A 21768-nucleotide genomic window follows, 5' to 3' on the forward strand; every position below is an offset into this window, starting at 1 on the left:
TCTGGACAGCAAAAATACTTCCCTGAGATAAGCATACTTGTGCCACCTTTGTGTAGAGTTGGCCACATTTTTTAAAAAAACAAATCTTTTCTTTTTGCATGTGTATATTTTTCATTTCTCTGATTTGCAGTTGGGTGTAAACAGCAAGTTATAGAATCATGTTTTAAACATGCCATTCAGTTGCATATATAGTTTTCTCTCTGACCGGTTTATCTAAGCATGCGTGGAATGAGGCGATGGGCAGTTCGAAGTATACACCGAGTGGCCAGATGATGATGATCTCTGAACGCATAATAATCTGGCCGCTCAGTGTATATCCTATATAATAAAAGGCTAATATGCAAATTGTCCCCTGGACCAGGAGTTCGACCAGCAGGCAGGCCAGCCAACCACCCATGTCCCCTCCCCCTGGCCAGGCTGGCCGGACCCCACCCAATGCACGAATTCATGGTTGAGCTGATTGCGTTCAGAGGTCATAATAATCTGGCCACTCAGTGTATATTTCCTTGTTGTCACACCAGGTGACTGGAATGCGGTCTGAAATGAGGAAGAGCTTACCTTCCCCGGGAGCCTGAGCCCCTGTCGTGGGGAGTGGCCATCCACTCGGAGGCAGGTCTGTACCGGCTGCAGCTCTCCAGATCTTTGCCTGCCCTGTGCAGGGGGTACATGTTGAGTCCGATTCTCTATCACCTAGGCAACCTTCTGCAGAATCGGGTCACACGCCTTCAAACTGCCCCCCTCCCTTTCTCTCCTCCACCAGGGGATGCTTGCCCGACAGGAATGGCGAGACTAGATGTGTTGGCCCTGTCCCCGAGGGAGGAGGGGCTGCCCAGGACATGGGTGCATGGCCTGAGTCCATGCACACCACGGGCTTTCTTGTAGCACAGTCCCTATTGTTCTGCACTGTCTTCTGCCCTTTCCTTTTTACTCTCATCCCACGCCCTCCACCACCATGGCCGGAGTAACAGTTCCTTATTTCCTTGTCATTTTAACCATTTTTAAGTTGACAGTTCAGTGACACTGAGTGCATTTACAGTTTTGTGCAGCCATCCCCACCATGAGTCTGGAGGACTTCCTTCATCTTTCAAAATTGAAATCCCATTAATCTCCTCATTGCCAACTCTCCCAGCCCCTGGTAACCACCACGCTATCTCTTGTCTCTACAAATCTGACTACTCTAAGTATTTCATAGAAGTAGAATCATACTGTATTTGTCTTTATGCCTGCTTGTTTCACTTAGAGGTTTATCCATGCTATAGCATGTTCTAGAATATCCTTTTCTTTTTAAGGCTGAATAATATTTCATCATATGCAAATAGCACATTTTGTTTATTCATTCATTATTGATGAACTTGTGGTTTCCCTCACTTTTTGACTATTGTGAATAGTGCTGCTAAGAATTCGGATATACAATGTTTAGCTGAGTTTCTTCCAATTCTTTGGAGTATTTATTCAGAAGTGAAATTGCTAGGTACTATCTTAGTCCTATTTTTAATTTTTTTCGAGGAACTTGCATATCATTTTGCATAGTGATTATACCATTTTACATTTCCACCAGCAGGGCACAAGAATTTTAATTTCTCCATGTCTTTGCCATCACTTAAGTTTCTAGCTTTTTGAAAATAGCCATTCTAGTGGGTGTCAAATGGTATCTCATGGTGTTTTTGATTTGCATTTTCCTAATGATGAGTAACTTTGAGCTCCTTTCACAAGCTTATCGGCTGTTTGTATATATTCTTTGGAGAAATATTTATTCAAGTCCTTTTGCCCATTTTAAGATTCGGTCATTTATTTTGTTGTTGTTAAGTTGCACGAGTTCTGTATATATTCTGAATAGTAGCCCCTTATCAGATGTATGATTTGCAAATATTTTCTCCCATTCTGTGAGTTGACTTTTCAGTTTGTTGATAGTTTCCTTTGATGCACAGAAGCTTTTAATTTTGATGTAGTCAATTTATCTTCTTATTGCCTGTACTTTTGGTATCATATCCAATAAATCATTGCTAAATCCTTTCTCCTGTTTTCTTATAAGGTTTTGTAGTTTTAGCTTTACAATGAAGTCTTTGACTCAATTGAGCTAATTTTTGTATATGGTATAAGGCAAGGGAGTCCAACTTCATTCTTTTGCATGTGGACAACCAGTTGACCCAGCACAATTCTTTGAAAAGATTATCCTTTCCTCATTGGATGGTCTTGGTACCCTTGAAAGAAATCATTTGCCCATATATGTGAGTGTTTATTTTTTGAGCTCTCTGTTTGATTCCATTGGTCCATATGTCCATCTTTATGTCAGTACCACATCGTTTTTATTGTAGCTTGTAGTACATTTAAAAATATATATATTTTATTGATTTCAGAGGGGAAGTGGGGGAGGGAAAGAGAGATAGAGACATCAATGATGAGAGAGAATCATTGATCGGCTGCACTGAACCCACAATCCAGGCATGTGCTCTTGACCAGAATTGAACCTGGGACCCTTCAGTCCCCAGGCTGACACTCTATCCACTGAACCAAACCAACTAGGGCTGTAGTACGTTTTGGAATCAGAAAGTATGAGGCCCCCAATGTGGTTCTTCTTTTTCTTGATTGTTTTAGCTCTTCAGGGTCCCTTGAGATTCCACATGGATTTTAGGATTTTCTTCTAATTCTGTCAAAAATGCTGGGTCAAATACATCTTCTGAGAGCACATCTGTGGCATGAACCCAAATCTTCTCTCCCCCAGTGTATGACCTGAGCATTTTCCCTTGTTCTGCACCTCACTTGATGTACCGGAGTAAAGACTTTTTTATTTGCCTGCAGTGTATTTCCTGTGTCTTGCCCAATCAGATTTAGAGTGGGGGATGCCAGAGATGACGTTGGCATCACTTTTGGGGACAGCTACTTCCCTGTTGGGGTTGCTCTCACTCTTTGGAAGTTTTTGCCTTATCTCTGTGAGGAGAGCCCATAGGCCTCAGGTACCCACGTCTCCGTACTGCAGGATGGCTCGTGGGAAACTCGCTCAGCTCATGTAAACATGGTCATCTGGCTAATAATGCGTGTGTGTAGCTGGTAAGAACACAGCTGGAAAACATAAAGATTCAGCCTCTCTCTGCCAACTGGATTTTAATGACCAAACCACAGAGGTTTGGACTATTTAAATAAAAGAGGACAAATGGAAGAAAAATTCAATATCCCTACAAAAAAGAAAACACACACACACACACACACACACACATACCCAACAGCCATGTGATTTGTAATTTGCAGGACTGTAAAACCAATGTTGTATTGGAGGGGAAGAAAGTGGAGAAAGTGGAAACATTTCTTGGATGTGCACAGCGGACACTCGGTGGAGTTTCAGCATTTGACCCAATAAACCGTAGTATTAAAATTTTGCAGGCAGGGATCTCTCCCTTTTTCCTGTTGGAGGTTTAGTTTGGTTTGATTTTTTAGCCATCTTCCAAAAGAAATTCCAATGTGTTTTTTTTTTGTGTGTGTTTTGTGTTTTGTTTTGTTTTTGACAATTTTATCATTTCTGACTTAAGCCCGTTGCAAATCTCTTTGAAACAACTAGGCCCTAGGGTGGCTCAGGCAGCTGCCTGAATTCCACGCAAATGTAAAAAGTCTCTTCCATGCTAAGTGCTTTACTTTGCCGTAATAGAATCCAGATGCTTAAACCATTCAAAGATTACCTTTTACAGTGTGAACAGAAGCATGAATGTAAGTGTTATGTTAAAATGCAGTTGGATTCCAATTGTTACTAAGCTTTTCGAGTGTAACTTCTGAAGGAGAGATGAAGGGAGGAAGCTCGGGAAGAAGGGAACTGAAAAACAAACAAACAAAAAAACAAAAAAACGGGCCTGGGAATGTCTTATCACGCAGTCACTGGAGAGGGTCCTAATTAGATTAAGAGCTGCAGAGAACACGTAATTAACAGCAAAGAGTCCAGGAGGCTCCTTCTGAGACGGGAGCAATAACTCAGCAAGCAGGAGCTGTAATTGGAAGGGAATTCCCCATCAGGAGGTGAAACTGAGCCCCCACAATGCAGTCCTCTGTCTGCTACTGTGACGTATCTTTACTTCCCCATGCAGTGATGATGGGACGGAGGCTCCTATTGTTTCGTTCATGTTGTACGTAGAGCGCAGGTGAGCTCTCAGTCTTCTTCATGTCATTTGATTTATTGTTGGTACATCCTCTGATTTCATGTGCATGTTTAGTGATTGCTGTACATACACCAGTATGCGTCAACACCCGGCTGTCATGTCAGGAGGAGGACTCACTTTTTCAGCCTTCAGAATGCCCGATGGTTAAACAAAAGGCCAATCCATGTTCTAACCCAGTGGTCGGCAAACTCATGAGTCAACAGAGCCAAATATCAACAGTACAACGATTGAAATTTCTTTTGAGAGCCAAATTTTTTAAACTTCTTCTAACGCCACTTCTTCAAAATAGATTCACCCAGGCCGTGGTATTTTGTGGAAGAGCCACACTCAAGGGGCCAAAGAGCCGCATGTGGCTCGCGAGCCGCAATTTGCTGACCACTGGTCTAGGCAACATGAAAATTTCATGGCACAACCATCCAGCTGTTTTTGTGTTTTGTTTTTTTCCCTTTGGGGTGTTATTACGGCAGTGCTTGCAAATTCTTAGTGATCAGCTGGGGACTGGTTGAGCTGATTGCTTTTCTAGGGAGGGGGGGAAATAGGTAGGGGAAATTTTTCGTATTTTATGTTTTCGTCAGAGGACATTTATTACACATCCATCCTGTGTGGGAACTTGTTTTGGATATTTCAGAATTGAGAATTCACATTAGAGTCCAAAGATGAAGAATCCTACTGAAGGGCAAGCAAGGTGGCCTTCTTTCTGAATTGAGAGGTTTCTGCTAAAAATGAGGAAGTTGGGCAAGATTTCTCCGTTCTCGATTGCTTCTAATAGTTTGTTTCTAAAATCCTCAAATCAGGACAGACCCTCCTCATCGGAAGAGAAGTGTTTCTTCTACATATGGTTGCAAAAGTTCCCTGTTGCAGCATCTTTAAGTCGCTACTTTTCGTTTCTTTATGTGAATGGGACAAAAAGATTGAATCTGATTGAATCTGTGGGAGTCCACAGCCTTCCCGAAGAGAGGAGACTTCACCTCACTTCCTTCCCCCAATGTTGGGGGTCATACTGTTTCTGGATTCTTTTGGAATGCAGAATTGGGATATTAAGCAAGTGCCCCATAGTGGCTGGCAGAAAGGGGGAGGGAGAGAAAGGTCCAAGTCACCTGAGGCAGGTCCCAGGAGCAAAGGAGCCAGAGCTAGAGGATCAGCTGTCCTAGAGGAAGGGAGCACAAGTCATGCTGAGAACGAGGAAATGAGCGAGGGGGACAGGATTCTCAGGGAGCAGAATGGGAGCGCCCTGAAATTGTAGGGAGCTGGGGGCCTGGACAGCCTCGTGGATTTTGACAGGAGTTGTTGTGGACAGTATACTTTGATCTCTTTTATTGTTCTTGAAGAACTGCAAGTCAGGATGAAAATCCCTGCTCCCAGCATGCTCCGCGGAGTGTGAGTCATCGCAGGATGGCCTTGCTCAGTGGCCGCCACAGAGGCAACCTTGCCTTTGCACTTGCTTGTCCTCTGCAAGATCCGCCCGTCTTTTTTCCGCCAGGCCGTAGTTGGCTTGCCCTTCAAGGGCAGGTTCGAGTGTCATTTCCTTGGAGTGGTTCACATTGCACAATTCGACCTCCGTCTAAGCAATCCGTTCTCCTGAAGTACTCCCGAAGCACCTTTTTAAAAAATTTTTATTTTTTTTTAAATAAATCTTTATTGTTCAGATTATTACAATTGTTCCTCTTTTTTCCCCCATAACTCCCCTCCACTGGGTTCCCACCCCACCCTCTGTCCTTCCCCCCCTTCCCCCCCTTCCCCCCCACGCCACTGTCCTCCCGAAGCACCTTTTAAAATCACCTCAATGATAGAGCTTCTTAAAGCCTGGAACGTTCTGTGTGGGGATACATCTGTCTCCTTCCTACACCTTGGCTTGCTCAGATTCGTATCCCTAGCACCTCGAATATGCCTTGCATGTCGCCCATGACCTGGGCATATGGGATTGAACGGAATACATTCAGATTCAGCCTGGTCTCAATCAGTCCAAATACTGTACACTGATCTTGATGCAATAACCTTCACACACCAGGATTAAAGTCTTCTATAGAACTTGAAAAAAGAGTGTTAGCATTCTACTCTAATTTTCTCCTTCCGTCTATGCATAAGACGACAGGATGCTTATGTGACAATGGCTAAATCTAAAGTGGTCTTCTCATTGTCTCCACCTCATGTGTGTCTGAGTCAGTTATTCGGGAAGGTTGTAGAAAAGAAAAAGAATATTAAAAAAAAATACTGCCCTGGCGGGTTTGGCTCGGTGGATAGAGCGTCAGCCTGCGGACTGAAGGGTCCCAGGTTCTATTCCGGTCGAGGGCATGTGCCTGGGTTGCGGGCTCGGTCCCCAGTGGGGGGGCATTGCAGGAGGCAGCCGATCAATGATCCTTTCTCATCATTGATGTTTCTTTCTCTCTCTCCCTCTCCCTTCCTCTCTGAAATCAATAAAAAATATTAAAAAAATATTGCCCTGTTTTATTTGGTTTTGTGATTAAGGAGATGTGTATGCCCAGCCTTGTTCACGGTTAAGTGATCCTGCTCCAATCCTCTCGGAGCTTAAGTGCGATAGCAATACAGGGACAAGGAGCACTCTCTGTTCTTGCTGGGAGACGCTTGTCTGGGGACAGGTTTGTGATGGCGAGCTGCAGCGACTCTGGGTCACTAGTTGCTGCTCACGAAGGCTGCTTCGGCTTTGATGATGTCGGTCTTTCAGGACTATTCCAGTGTCACTTCTACACACAATTGTTTCAGTTCTGCTCTTTATTTGGATGATTGAAAACCTGTGTTCAGGACCATAGCAGACACTGTTGGTGCCCAGCCAGCAGCCTGAATCCCGTTTTGTCTTGCTGACAGAGCCCTCCGGCCCTTTCTGGTTTAGCTTGGGCATCTATCTCCACGCCATGTGATTCAGGAGTGACTGGCTCCAGGTCCAGGAGTCAAGTTAACTTGGATGTGCTAATCATAACTCATTTCAGCAGGGGTCAGAGGTGTAATGATGGCCATGGAGGTGCAGGGATAGTCTTCCGGGAGGCACCGGGGAAAGGTTTCCTTTCTACCTTAGCAAAGTTATAATGAAAATGGTAAAAGGAAGAAACTCTCTCTTCATCTCGTAGTGGCTAACTTTGATGTTTGTAACTGCCAAAGAATAAAGCTGACCTGCTGAGGATAAGAGAACAAAAGGGTGGACAGATTCTACATCCTTGATGTTGTCTTTGAATACCCAGTTACGCAGTCCTAAGGGCACAATATCTACCAGGAAATGCTGGGTGAGATGAAGAATATACTTCACCGTCTAAGACAGATAGGCTGTTATTGTTATATTATTTTCCGCCAAAGGTGTTCAAACTAATCTAGAGAGAAGGATGTAGGAGAAGTAGAAAGAGACAGTTATCTCAAATTATGATTTAGAGAGAATACACTCAAAAAGGAAATGACAGAAGGAAAATGGTAGTCATAGATCAAGTAGGTAGTCTTAGCTGTTTCTGTCCATCCGAACCTTTTGTCAGGCAAATGTTTTTAAGTAAATAAAATACAGACTCTCGAAAATATATACATTCAAAATGTGTCCCAGATGAAGACTCCTGGAAGGGATACATGATTAAAGATGATACCTAACAATCTTGCTTGTGAAATTAAACTCTCAGAATCAGCATGGCGTATGTACTCAAGCCCAGTGCCCATTTGTTCAACGGCTAAAAAGCAAAAAGTTCAGTCAAAGCCATCATCTTGTGTCTCAAATAATGTTATAGTAAACTCTTAAACTGAATTTACTTATGCTGCTTTCCTCTATACATGCTACCGAAGTCATCACAACGTGCCAATCACTGTTATTTTCCCACTCTCTGGAAGTAAAGGCATTTACAAGGAAAAGAAGGGTACTACCCTCCGTTTACCTGAAGGAGCTGTGCAGTTGAGTGTATTATTGGTCCCAAGTATATGCGATGTCTCCTTCCCCATTCATGAGGCCCAACCGTATGGGTTCCTTCCCAGGACTGTCTCTGGTGAGATGATAGGTACTGTCCCAATGATATCAGGCTTGATTTGGCCAATGGAATATGAACAGAAGTGACATGAACCACTTCCCGGCTGAGCCTTTAGAGCAAGTATGGTGATTCCACCATCCTCCTTTTCCCTCTGTCATGAGAATGTGATGTCCGAGATAGAGGTCACTGCTTTAGTCTGGATCCCATGGAACAGACACTGGTTCATAGATGGCAGGTCCCCTGAACAAGAGCTATACCTTTGTAAGTCACCTAGATTTCAGAGTTATTACCAAAAGATAACTTAGAACTAATGAATGCAAGTTGATATTTATGAGGAATCTTTCTGATGTCTCCACAATTATCCTCTTTTCTGTTTTCATGCAATCTTTGTCTCATTTCCAACGCCTTTTTAATGTCAGGTTTACTGTTTCTCAAACCATGGCACATAGTAGACATTTAAACATTTGTTGTTGTTTTGCGATATTTCTTTGAGTAGACATTTAAACATTCGTTGTTGTTTGCCTATTTTTTTGTAAGATTTCCTTCCCTCTGGCAGGTGAGTGAGCTGTGCAGCTGTTATCTTTATTAAACCAGATAGGAGTGAGTGGGAAGTCGGTTGTAGAGTTAGATAGATCACTCCCACTATAGAACATGATGTAGGCTCAGCCTGAAGCCAAAGTGTCTAGGTGTGAGGCCTTTTCAGTTGAAGGATTAACTAACCAGAATTGAGATAAGGCCATCTGAACAGTATCAAAAATCTGGGTTAAAATTTAAGTTGTACTCAATCATCTTGACAGATTGTTTCTTATTGTCAGCACACCCTAGCTTCAGACACTGCAGGTTAAAGTTATCATCGTGGATGGCCTTCATCACATTGTCTGAAAGCTCATGGCTTCCCTAGACCACAGGGGAGGCTCCCACAGAAGGCAAAGATCACGATTTTCTGCAGATAGGGAGAAACGTTTAAGTCAGAACTTCACTGCTGTCCTGGGCGGTGCTGACCTGATTTCCATTTATCATGGCCACATCTGTGCTTCTGACTTGTTTGATGGCCCTTCTTTTATGACTCAACATGAAAGGAATTTGGGTTCTGTGGGATATTGTCAGGAAAGGAGGAGAGGGGGTCTGTTCTGGCACCCTTCCCAGCTCTAAACTTTGTGGAGGTATCCAGGGAAGAGCTGTTATTAATTGACATTGACAGTCAAATGGAATCGGTCAACTCCTGGTGATCCAAGGCTGTTGATTTAAGTCCCAGGCCACTCGGGTTCTTTTCTCCCTTTCGCTTGGAGTCTTCCCTTCTGTCCTTTTGCTTTTTACTAACATTTCTGCCAGAAAAGCAGAAAGCGTATGCCCAGCTTTGTGAAGTAGCTCAGGCAATGAATTAGCATGGAGGATGCGAAATCATTGAGATTTGAAAATGATCCATGCATCTCATGCATGAATTGGCATGAAAATCACTTACATGGAGACCCAACTGACCTCCTTCAACCTTGTCCAGCTGATGACCTTTGACATCCTTTAAGACAAGATTTCAGGGTCACCTTTCTCTGATTCCTTCCCAGACTCTCCGTCAGTTGATGCATCCTCCTTCTTGGACCCTGTTAGGACCTTGCACATACCTTCATCATAGTTTAACCACAGCACTGCCCATTTTCACCTACAGGATATCCCAACCCTCTGACAAAATAAAAGTAAGTCAGCTCTCCGATGCAAACTAGTAGATTGTCCACCAGACACATGGGAAAGAATCCAAATAGGTTGTTCAAATACGTTTTGAACGCAGAAGCACATAGTTTAACTGAATTTTCCAACTTCTTACCTGTCGGTTGGTTGGAGTGGTTCCAGCTCAGATAAGCAACTTGACTGCTGGTGGAATTTGTACAAGGATACCCCAATTAGTTTAGGGACCTAGAATCAAAGACATTATACTTCATGTAATTTCAGTACAAATTCATATCTGATGAAATTCCAATAGACTCTTTGATTGTATTTGTCCGTGAAAAATGAAATAATTACTCTTCTGTAAAAGCGATCATTTTGCTTCTCTTATTTGTATTCCAGTTTGCTCGTCTGTCTGTCTGTCCAGAAAATATTTACCGAACCTCTCCTCTGTGCCTGGCATATTTTGGGGGTTGCATGTTATCAAAGGAAAGCAAACGGAAATGAATCACAAAATCAAGATCAGATGGTGATCAAATCTCTGAGGGCAATGCAAACAGCAAGATGAGATCAAGAATGGCTGGAGAGCTGTGGTTACGTTAGCGTAATTGATCAGGGAAGGGCATAGCCTAAAGAAATCACTTTTCAATTGATTCTCAAAGAAGCTAGGGAGCAGAGGCTAGAGTGCAAAGGTCAAAGGTGGGAAGCAACGTATTAGGGAATGGAAAGTTGGTAGATCATGGGGAGTTAGGGCACTTTTGGCTGCTGCAAATAATACTCCTCAAACTGATCTAAACATAAACGAGAGTATTATCAGACTTAAGAAGATAGAGTTGAGTTATTCAGATGTTCAATGACATCATCAAGAGCCCAGGTCCCTTCAACATTCAGTCTGTTATCATTGGCTAGGTCTCCTTGTGGTCACAAGATAAATCAGTAGTTCTGGTCAGGCATCCAACGTGGACACAGCCATGCTTAGCTGAAAAAGAGATTATCTCTTCCCATTTGGTTGGTTTTAAGAGGGAGAACGGCCCAAATCCTTCATTATACTTCCCCTGTGGTTCCTTGAATAGAATCGTACCAAATTTTAGGGCCTGAGCCAGCGACTGGTCACAAGACTGGAATTACCACGAGGTGTTAGAGCAGTCAGGATCCGCCCCCCCTCCCCCCGCACCGCTCTAAACTATGTATAGTTAGATGCTACCTTCACTGAGTAGTATCAGAAAAAAAGAAGACAGAGTTCTGGTGACAAAGGAGAAAGGGCAGAGTGGGCATGGTTACATTGGGTCTGCCCTAGCAGGTCTGTGTGGCTAGAAGGAGGTGAGAGAAAGAGTAGGTCAAAGTGAGGTTGAGTTGGAGACGCAGACAGGGGCCAGTTGATGTGTGGCCTCAAGGTCTTGGTAAGAAGAATAAGCTTCACTTGTTCTAAGTGAGATGGGAAACCAGTGAATTGGAATAACATGATCAGGTTTGCATTTTAAAAAGTGTGTATGTGTGCCGAAACCGGTTTGGCTCAGTGGATAGAGCGTCGGCCTGCGGACTGAGGGGTCCTGGGTTCGATTCTGGTCAAGGGCATGTACCTTGGTTGCGGGCACATCCCCAGTGGGAGGTGTGCAGGAGGCAGCTGATCGATGTTTCTCTCTCATCGATGTTTCTAGCTCTCTATCCCTCTCCCTTCTTCTCTATAAAAAGATCAATAAAATATATATTTTTTAAAAAGTGTGTATGTAGATCAGCACTGTCTGGTACAAACATAATGTGAGCCACACGGGTAATTTTTTATTTTAAAAAATATATATATTTTATTGATTTTTTTACAGAGAGGAAGGGAGAGGGATAGAGAGTTAGAAACATCGATGAGAGAGAAACATCGATCAGCTGCCTCTTGCACACCCCCTACTGGGGATGTGCCCACAACCAAGGTACATGCCCTTGACTGGAATCGAACCTGGGACCTTTCAGTCCGCAGGCCGACGACGCTCTATCCACTGAGCCAAACCGGTCAGGGCAATTTTTGATTTTTAATAGCAATTACATTAACAAAGGTAAAGAAAAGGGCAAAAATAACTTTACTGTATTTTATTAGATCTCTATCCCACAAGTATCACTGCAACCTGTGATCAACATTCAATGTATCTGTCGGCCATCCTGCCAGTTGTGGCAAAATGGATGGACCATGAGGGCATTATGCTAAGAGACATAAGCTAGACAGAGAAAGATAAGGACTGCATGGTACCACTTATATGTGGAATCTAACTAAAAAAAAAAAAAAGTAATTTAAACTCTCAGAAACAGTAGAAAAGTGGTTGCCAGAGGACCGAGAGTAGAAAAAATTAGTAGAAGTTGGTAAAGGGTATCAACTTTTAGCTTTAAGATGAATAATGTCTGAAGAGCTAATGTAAAATTTAGTGACTATATTATATCACTGACATTTGCTAAGAGAGTAGAGCTTAAATGTTCTCACCAAAAATAATAACAATAAATAAATCCATCTCTGAGGAGATGGATGTTAATTAACTAGATGATGGGAATCCATTCTCAATGTATATGTGTATCAAACACCATGATGGACCATTTAAATATCTTACCATTTTATTTGTCAATCATCTCTATATATAAAAGGCTAATATGCTAAGTGTCTGACCATTTGACCATTTGATCATTTGACCATTCGATTGGTAGCTATGATGCACACTGACCACCAGGAGGCAGATTCTCAATGCACAAGCATGGAAACATGGAGCAAACTGATGAATCTCAGAGGGAAGGGGGGAAAGGGGAGGGCAGGAAGAGATTAACCAAAGATCTTACATGCATACTAGAGGCGTGGTGCACAGATTTGTGAACCAGTGGGGTCTCTCGGCCTGGCCTGTGGGGATTGGGCTGAAACTGGCTCTCTGACATCCCCCGAGGGGTCCCAGATTGCGAGAGGGTGCAGGGGGACCCCATTGGTGCACAAATTTGTGCACTGGGCCTCTAGTACCTCAATAAAGCTGAAAAAACAATGCAGGGGAAAAATTCTACATTAAATATATTATGTGCCTTTTTTGTATCACATCTTCAAAATCTAGTGTGTACTTGCCATGGTTCCAATGCTCAACAGCTACATGGAGACTAGTAGCTACTGTGCTGGAAAGTGCAAGGGTAGACAATGAATCACAGAGAGGCCGGAGGGGCAGCAGGGAGTAGACAATCCTGGAAACCGTCCTGGAAGAGACAGAGGTGTCCTGGACGAGGGAGGCATTGATGAATCTGAAGTGAAGTCAGTGCCTTCGATACATCTGTGTTTTGGACAACAAGGCAATTAGGCGCGCTGTGATCCCTGCCACTTACTGGCTGGGTGATCTTGGACAAATATCCTCTTGAAGACCAGGCTGCTCCTGTGTCAAGTGGGAATAATATAGTGTTGTTCTCCCACGGTTGAGAAAAGGGGATGAGATAATCCATGGAAAGCACTTATCAGAGTTTCTGGAGCAGATTCAACTCTTTAAATCATAGGAACGTGGTGGAAATGAAGAGCGCTAGGACCTCAGAGGACGCAGAGTATTTCTGAGAAAATAGCAACCAAAGAAAGTCACTTTGAGACAGAGCACTGAGGGACGAGTAGACTTGAGACAGGCAGACACGACAGAGGCAGGTCCTCCAGAAGGAGGTCCTGAGTTTGCAAATCTCCAGGCACAAGTAGGAAATGACAAGTAGTTAGACTGGGACCACATGAAGGTTGAGTATAAGGGAGCGATCGAAGATATGGCTGGAAAGTACATGGGAGGGAATATTTGGAGTCTCAGCTACAAAGTTAAAATTTATTGTGCAAGTAGTGAGAAATGGTGTTCTATTTTAACCAGACAAGTGACAGTGAAGGGATTATTATTTTTTTTTTTTAGAAAGATCAACCAGTCCAGTAGTAGTCAGGAGAGACTAGAGAAAAGAGAGATTAGACTCAGGAAAACTAATCAAGAGGCTGCTGGTGATTTTCCGGGCATGAGACGGTAAAGGAATGGGATAGAAATATTCCAGAGAAATATGGTAGTGCTGCCTTGGTTTTTATTCCTTTGTCCAAACTTTGTGGCCCTCCAGTTCTGCCTAAATAACACCAACTTCATTGTTAGCAAAAGAGAGAGGCTTCACAGAATCACAACCTAAGCACATCTGATGCAAATATTAAATATGTGGGCAAAAAAGATTAAAAAATAAGATTTATCTGGTGCTGTTGCGAAGTCAGTTATCCCAGTAAGTGAATCTTCCAGGACACTGACACTTTTCCATTAGAACACCAAATACTCTCAATTTTAAATGTGTTGCAGTTGGCAACGTGTCTAGTTTAATATGGTGAGTAGCAATTGGCTGTGAAGTGAGTTGCATGAGAATCCTGGGTGCGGGTGTGGGTGTGGGTGTGGCTTATTTTAATAGAAGGAGCAAGGGACTTGGATTAGAGTATACGCACTTGTTTCTCGCTGTGTGACCTTGGACAAGTCACAAAAGCTCTCCGGGTCCTCTTCCTACTACCACATTCTGTGAATCTATCAAAACAGAGAAGAGAGAGGCGTTTCAAGGGGACTCACGTTCCATTTTGGTTTCCCCACGGGTGTTCCTGGTGTGCGAAAAGCGGCCAAAAGAGAGGGACAAAGCCTGCATGCTAATCTCTCTAAACGAAGGCGCGATTAGCTGTTTTAGGAAGGTCTGATTTACTTCTCAGAAATATAGAAAGTGACACCAAAAGGCTGCATTTGCCAAAACAGAACGCTTTCAAAACCGAAGATTCTCGCCAAGCTCAATCCCTCTTAAGATCCCAGTTCTCTCTTCCCCTCACTGTTGTCATAAATAATGTGAATGATAATTTCCCCTTAATAACACCTTCCTCCTGGAGCCACTGCGTGTTACCATTGGATAAGCATCTTTCGCTGTTTCTGAGAAACAGGGATTTACTGAGCAAGCTCCTTGGACTTCTCGGACATCAAACCAACCCTCGCTGTGCATGTGTCTTACAAGAATGTTGCTGAGTGCGAACATCCCCAAAGCCTGGATAGAAAAGCTCAGAAGAAAGTGCCTGCCTAAGCACATTCCCGATTTCTCTGCGCTCTCAACGCAGAGAATGAGCTTGACATGTGCAGCAGACCGGAAGCCTGAAGATGCACATGCTCTCCAACAAATAAAGCCACTCGGATGGCTGATTGAACAGAAAGGTCAGCTTAGCCCTAGCCGGTGTGGCTCAGTGGATAGAGCATCGGCCTGCGAACTGAAGGGTCCCGGGTTTGATCCCAGTCAAGGGCACATGCCTGGGTTGCGGGCTCGATCCCCAGTAGGGGGCGTGCAGGAGGCAGCCAATCGATGATTCTCTCTCATCATGGATGTTTCTCTCTCTCTCTCTCTCTCTCTATCCCTTCCTCTCTGAAATCAGTAAAAATATATTGAAAGAGAAAAAGAAAAAGAAAAAGCAAGGTCAGCTTAAAAATCTCTCCCCAGTTAGGTTTTTGCCATGCACAGCTCTTCTGGGCTACAGCCGGTTATCAGCTGCGTTCTCTTAGAATTTCTTACACGTGGAGGGACCGGATGACAATCCTGACCGGATTTTTCCAAAGTTATTGTTTCGCGTTGTGTTCGATGCCGGGAAAGTTGTAATTGACACGGAGAAGACGCTGGGCAAACGGGGATGCTGACTCCTGCAGGGATGCTGTGGACACCCACACGCTCACACCAGAAGTCACACCCAGTGCCAGTCCTGTGGCCTCTCCACAACCAGCCGTTCCATGTCCCGGGCGTGAAGTCTGACATAAAGCCGCCTTTGACTGCCACACCACGCAAAGGATGGTTTGGATCCCAGGTGCGGCAGGTGATAGAACATGTGGGCTCGCATTTTTGCTTTACAATCCTTTTTATATCCCTTCAATGACATTTTCATGACTTGTGTGTGTCTGTCTGTAGATTCCGCCCCCCCCCCGCCCCCGCATAAGGACACGGGATGTTATTTGCTATGCACCTGTGTTTATGGTAAGAAACTGGATCATTAAATCCACAGCCCACGTTTTCGCAAATGACCTTCAAGTCTAAAACGAGGTGAGGACTGTTATTTTGAAGAAGAAAGGAGAGCTTTGTGAAGGACCATGGGAGTGAATTTCACAGTATCTGCTTCTGTTCTCTCCATTGTTCTCAAGAAAACTGCTCGTCCATCTCCAAAGGCATGGTGTTTTTAATGCTCCCAACGAGCTCAGTCTCCCAGATAATGAGGCTGATGTAACTCGAGGAATAGCCCAAAGGGGATACATCCCTGATGTAAGAAAGCACCATTGGCTTTTTAGATCCTATGCGTTTAAGACTACAGCATGCTTGGCGGTACTGGCTGTGCTGCCAACGCAAGCAAAATGCTTTCAATGATCTGGAGACACCCACAGCACGATTGCAATTAGCCAGTGGTGCCGATGGCAGCCCAGCAAATCCCTACATTGTATTCAAAGTGAGTTTAATTGCCAAGAGTTTGGTGTGCCTTTTTGGTTTTCTGAAGGATGAGGTAAGATTCCCCCAGCTGGAAAATCCCTCAGGCTTGCTGACTTCCACGGAGTTTGTCATGTTGTCTGAACCTTGACTCTCTGTCCCACCTTAGTTTGGTGCCTCTGACGATTAGCCTTCATAAAAAAAAAAAAAAATCCTCATTTTGTAAGGACTGGGAAGGCCCAGCGTGGTCCCTCCTGGCACAGCTGCCTGTCTGGTTGGTAAGCTCGGTAAGCAGCCACCTCTCATCAACCTGGGGCTGAAGGGAGACACCCAGATGACAGACCACATTGCACAGAGCTCGAAGGATGTGCTTGTTAATGACTGTTTGCTTGAGCACCTGAAACATGCTGCTACTTTGCAATAAAGACTTAACGGGATGCCTCTTGCTTTTTGTCTGGTAGGTTATTGCATTCCCTGCCTGTCCACATACACAGGTAGAATTAGTAAGAGGCTGTTTTAAAATTAACACTGCCAGCATGGTTCAGTGCTTGAGTCTCAATCTATGAACCAGGAGGTCATGGTTCGATTCCCAGTCAGGGCACATGTCCGGGTTGTGGGCTTGGTCCCCAGTGTGGGGTGTGCAGGAGGCAGCCGATCCATGAATCTCTCTCATCGTTGATGTTTCTATCTCTCTCTCCCTCTCCCTTCTTCTCTGAATTCATAAAAAATATAATAAAAACACACACAAAAAAAACAAATGTAATTTTCGATGGTAGATAATATAATGTATCAAGACCCAGAAGAGCCTCTTAATTCAGTGTAAAAATTTTCCAGGTGATCAATGTATAATTTAACAAAATTATATATGGGTAAAAAAATCAATTCAAAGTATAATACTAGCTTTAAAGGTTCTGTTTGCTAATTTCATTTTCTCAGTCATATCTGGTCTGTTTCTCCTGTTTATGGGTCATATTTTCTTATTCACATGTCTAGTAATGTTTTATTAGATGTTAGATAAAGTGATTTTGTGTTGTTGACAGTCTGGCTTTTGTTTTCCTTTTTTTTTAAAAAAAAAAGTGTTGACTATTATTTTGGCAAGAAGTTAAGTCTCTTTGCGGGGGGGCGGGGAGGGGGAGGCCAGTTTATCCTTTTGATGCTTATTTTCAAGCTTTGTCTGGGTGTGTCTAGTATGGCTTTTACTCTAGAGCTGGTTTAGCTTACACTGGGGCATGATCTTGGCGGCGTTCCTACCAAATGCTTTCAGTGTTCAACAAGGTACCTCTACTCCAGTTAGTCAGAACATGCTCTATGGATTTCAGAAACTCCTTCTCTGCTTAGCTACCTCCTACCTGATACACTGCTCCACACAGCCCAGGGCTTCAGCTCCTCTGAACCCTCATCTCTGTCTCCTCAGCTCAGGGAGACCACAGTGATCTGCCTTGCCCCCCTTTCTGTTCTGGGATCTAATAAAGGGCCCTGAGCAAAAGTCTGGAGTAGTAGAAAGGCTTATATCCCTTGTTTCATGTCTCTTAAGACACTATATCCTTGTACTGACAGCTTTTCAATGTCTTAAAACTATTGTTTGGTCCAATTTTCTAGTTGCTTAGAGCAGGAGGGTATTAGTTGACACCCATTACTCCATCATAATTGGAAGCAAAAGTCAACATTTAGTTTTTTTAAAAATGTGTTTTTATTGATTTCAGAGATAGAGAGAGAGGGGGGGGGGGAGAGAGAGAGACATCAGTGATGAGAGAGAATCATGGATTGGCTGCCTCTGCATGCCCCACACTGGGGATCGAGCCCACAACCTGGGCATGTGCCTGACCGGGATTTGATCTGTGACCTCCTAGTTCATAGTGACGCTCAACCACTGAGCCACACCGGCCTGGCAACATTTAGTTTTGATACTGTATGAACTAGGACCAATTGAATGCTTTTGATAAAAGCAGTGACATGATAAAGATTGCATTTGAGACGGATCCGTATTGAGAAAGACAGATTAATTACATGACAATCAAAGTAGGATAAGGAAAACCATTTAGAGAGTGGTAAGTCCAAGGTAGGATGGGCGGAGCCTGATCTGCTAATGGTGATGACAACGCCCATGTGGGTGCAGACAGGGTTCGCATAAGGCAGGGACTGGGCTGGGGAGGGACACCGTGCTGAAAGGTTCCTGGGAGGACTCCTGCAGGAAGGGAGCATGAACAAGCCATGAAGTTTACTGGGTCCCAAATGCTTTTCAGATCTCACCTATGGATTCCTCAGAATAACCCTGGAGATTTAATTCCCAATTTATAGGTGAATAGACTAAGGCTCAAAGAGATGAAGGAACTGGGATAAGTCAACTCAGCTGGGAAGGACAGCGCCAGCCTTCTGTCTCAGGCCTGGTTGTCTGCCATCATATTCCAAGCTCTTTCCCGAGTCATCCTTCCTCTATACCAGTGGTCGGCAAACTCATTAGTCAACAGAGCCAAATATCAACAGTACAACGATTGAAATTTCTTTTGAGAGCCAAATTTTTTAAACTTAAACTTATTCTAACGCCACTTCTTCAAAATAGACTCACCCAGGCCATGGTATTTTGTGGAAGAGCCACACTCAAGGGGCCAAAGAGCCGCATGTGGCTCGCGAGCCCCGGTTTGCCGACCACTGCTCTATACCATGAGGCAGGTGTAGCCCTTAGAAGGGAGCTTTATATTAATGGAGAAATATGAGCAAAATTACCGTTATAAAGCCTCAAATGCTCTACCCAAGTAGAATTACAAGTTCCAAATCCTGAAATCTACAAAGTCCCACTTAACTGGAATTCGGAGGTGACTCTGCTGTCTGTGTGAGCTATCGGTTCATCATACGTAGATAATGTGGCTTAACTCCACATACCAGATAATGTCCGTTTGCCAATGGCACATTCACAGGAGATGCTTCTAAGGTTTGTTTATTCAGTTCCCTAATGAACTGCTTGCTTAATCAGCTTGATGGTCTGTGCTATTACTAAGTGTTCCTAGTCTATCAAAACCATCTTCTGTTTTCGTTTTTAAAAGCCCCAGAATGACTTTCTGAATAAAAGAGAAAATAGATTTGCTATTTTGCCAGACTCAGCAAGAATTTTTTGGTATGTCTGTATTTCTTTATAAGAACACTAGAGGCCCAGTGCACAAAATTTGTGCACTTGTGGGGCCCCGTCCCCTAGCCCCCCAATATTCATGTATTTATGTATATGTGTGTATTAGAGACCCTGTGCATGAAATTTGTGCACTTGGGGGGGTGTCCCTCAGCCTGGCCTGAGCCCTCTCACAGTCCAGGAGCCCTTGTGGGATGTCCAACTAAGCCAGCAGATATCCTTAGCCCTGCCGTGGAGGCGGGAGAGGCTCCTGCCACCGCCGCTGCATTCCCCAGCTGTGGGCCCAGCTTCTGGCTGAGCAGCGCTCCACCTGTGGTCAGTGCATGTCATAGTGACTGGTCGTTCCACCATTTGGTCTATTTGCATATTAGCCTTTTATTATATAGGATGAACCATTGAAGAAACGGATAGGCTGGGGTTAAAATGGCCAACATGGACATTTTCTGTGAAGCAATTGGTTATTATCAGACATAAACCAGTCGCCTTCTTGACCCTTTTATTTCAACACTGGATCAGTAATTAGACTGATCATCACCAGAGTGGCTTCGTGATACTCTGTACAGATGGACTTGTCTCTATGACTACGTTGCTCTCTCTTCTCTGTTACCCCTGTTCCTTTCTTCGACATCACTTGTACTGCTGGGTCAGAGTGGGCCTCCTCACCCCAACCATGAGCTACTGATGGTAAGTTCTTTCGACAGCTGGAGAGCTACACATGGAAGGTCCTGAGAGAAAACGTGTGTGTGCGTGAGGCTGTCTATTACATACGTCTTGTCTAATCTAATCACTGTCAACTATGGCGTCTGAGAGTATTAACCAGAGGCCTTTGGTAACTACTAGATAACAAAACAGATCACTGGCTATGGTGTTACGGAACTTGCATTAACAGTGCACAGGGAATACCTCGGGGGCCCTAAGCAGTAGGCACAGTGGAGGTTGAAGGAGGCTCCTGATTGCTTTCTTTCCTACCTATGCTTTGTTGTGACATTGCTGAGCAAGATCAACAGAGACCTCGGAAAACGGCCCCTGACCCACTGGGCTCTTCACCCCGTTGAAGAAGTCCTGCCAGGAGTCAGTTTCCACAGAAAATGCCAGGGGATGGGGTCAGGCTCATCCCTTTCACCCCACTTAGCTGCGCTACAGATGTTATTCATATTCGCCACAGTGTCCAGCCCTTTGACAAAAGCTACAGAGTTCCTTGGCTCAATAAAACTCATGTGTCATCGAGTTCCCCGGGTTAAGTGCATGCTACTTAGGAAAGCATTTCCTTTTGTCTCTTTGCTTGATGAGATGTTTGGAGACCTCCAACATCTGCGTTTTGGTCGCAGCCCGCCTCGCCCTGCCCCACTGTGGCCAAATGCCCTGCTCTTGGCTCCGCGTCATACTTCCAGGTGCTTACTCCCTCTGCTCAACTCTCCGCTCCACTATCTTTTGGCAACTCTCAGCATTTCCTTGAGTCCAGTGGAATGTTGACATTCTCTACCCAAAGTGCAGAATGCTGGGAGCAAAGGGAGGAGGCACTGCAGCTTCGCACGGTTTTATTATTTCCTGGCCTCGCTCTTGATCCCAAAGCCTGAAGATTGATTCCAAATGTGCCCTGCAGCCAATCCCCATCATTACACGGATATTAGGTCCTACAACCCAGCATCGTGGCTTCGGCATCCCCGGGCCTCGTGAGACCGTGTGTGGGTTGAGTTCTGACATTGACAAAAAAATAACAATCTTGTAGAACTGATTGGAAACATACCCAGTGTGGCAGAGTTTGCATGTGGCTCTCGGCCTGTGGCTTCATCAATTTGAAGAGAAAACATCAGCCATGGATGCTACTAAAAGTTACTTTAAAAAGAGAGACCTCTCTTAATTCCTCTACAGCACCAGGTAGAAGCTATTCCTGTCCACACATAGTAGTCTGCAGGATCGTCAGCTTGCATGTAAAAACTCTCCTATGGAAACCCTCTGTTTTTAATGTGGAATAGAACCCCACTCTTACTATAGTTTTGAGGGTCATGACATTGAAGGCATCCTGGGCTAATGTCATGACCAATTGTATTTTTCCCCCCAAAGATGATCTACTTGTGGTGTAAATGAAATGGAGGTTAAGGTGTTTCTAAGAGCATGTTACCCACATGTTATTTTAGAGACTAAAGCAAAACAAACCTTCACAGGGAAAGGTGTGAAGAAAAACAATGAGAAGAATAAGATTGTGTGTGGAGGCCTTTTCCTAGGTCATGTATGGAAGGTTTAAAAGATGCCACTTGAAGTTCCTCAGGTATTTGTCATCCTGCTCCCTCCTACTCTCTCTCTCTCTCTCTCTCTCTCTCTCTCTCTCTCTCTCTCTCTCTCTCTCTCATGTTGTCATTTTTCAGGACCTAACCCTGACAGTCACAGAATGAGTTTAGCTGATCCTATTTTGTGCTTCATTGACATTTTGTTCACGTTTCCTTTGTAGCATTTACACCATCAT

This window comes from Plecotus auritus (assembly GCF_963455305.1).
Source record: "Plecotus auritus genome assembly, chromosome: 14".
NCBI classification, from domain to species: Eukaryota; Metazoa; Chordata; class Mammalia; order Chiroptera; family Vespertilionidae; genus Plecotus; species Plecotus auritus.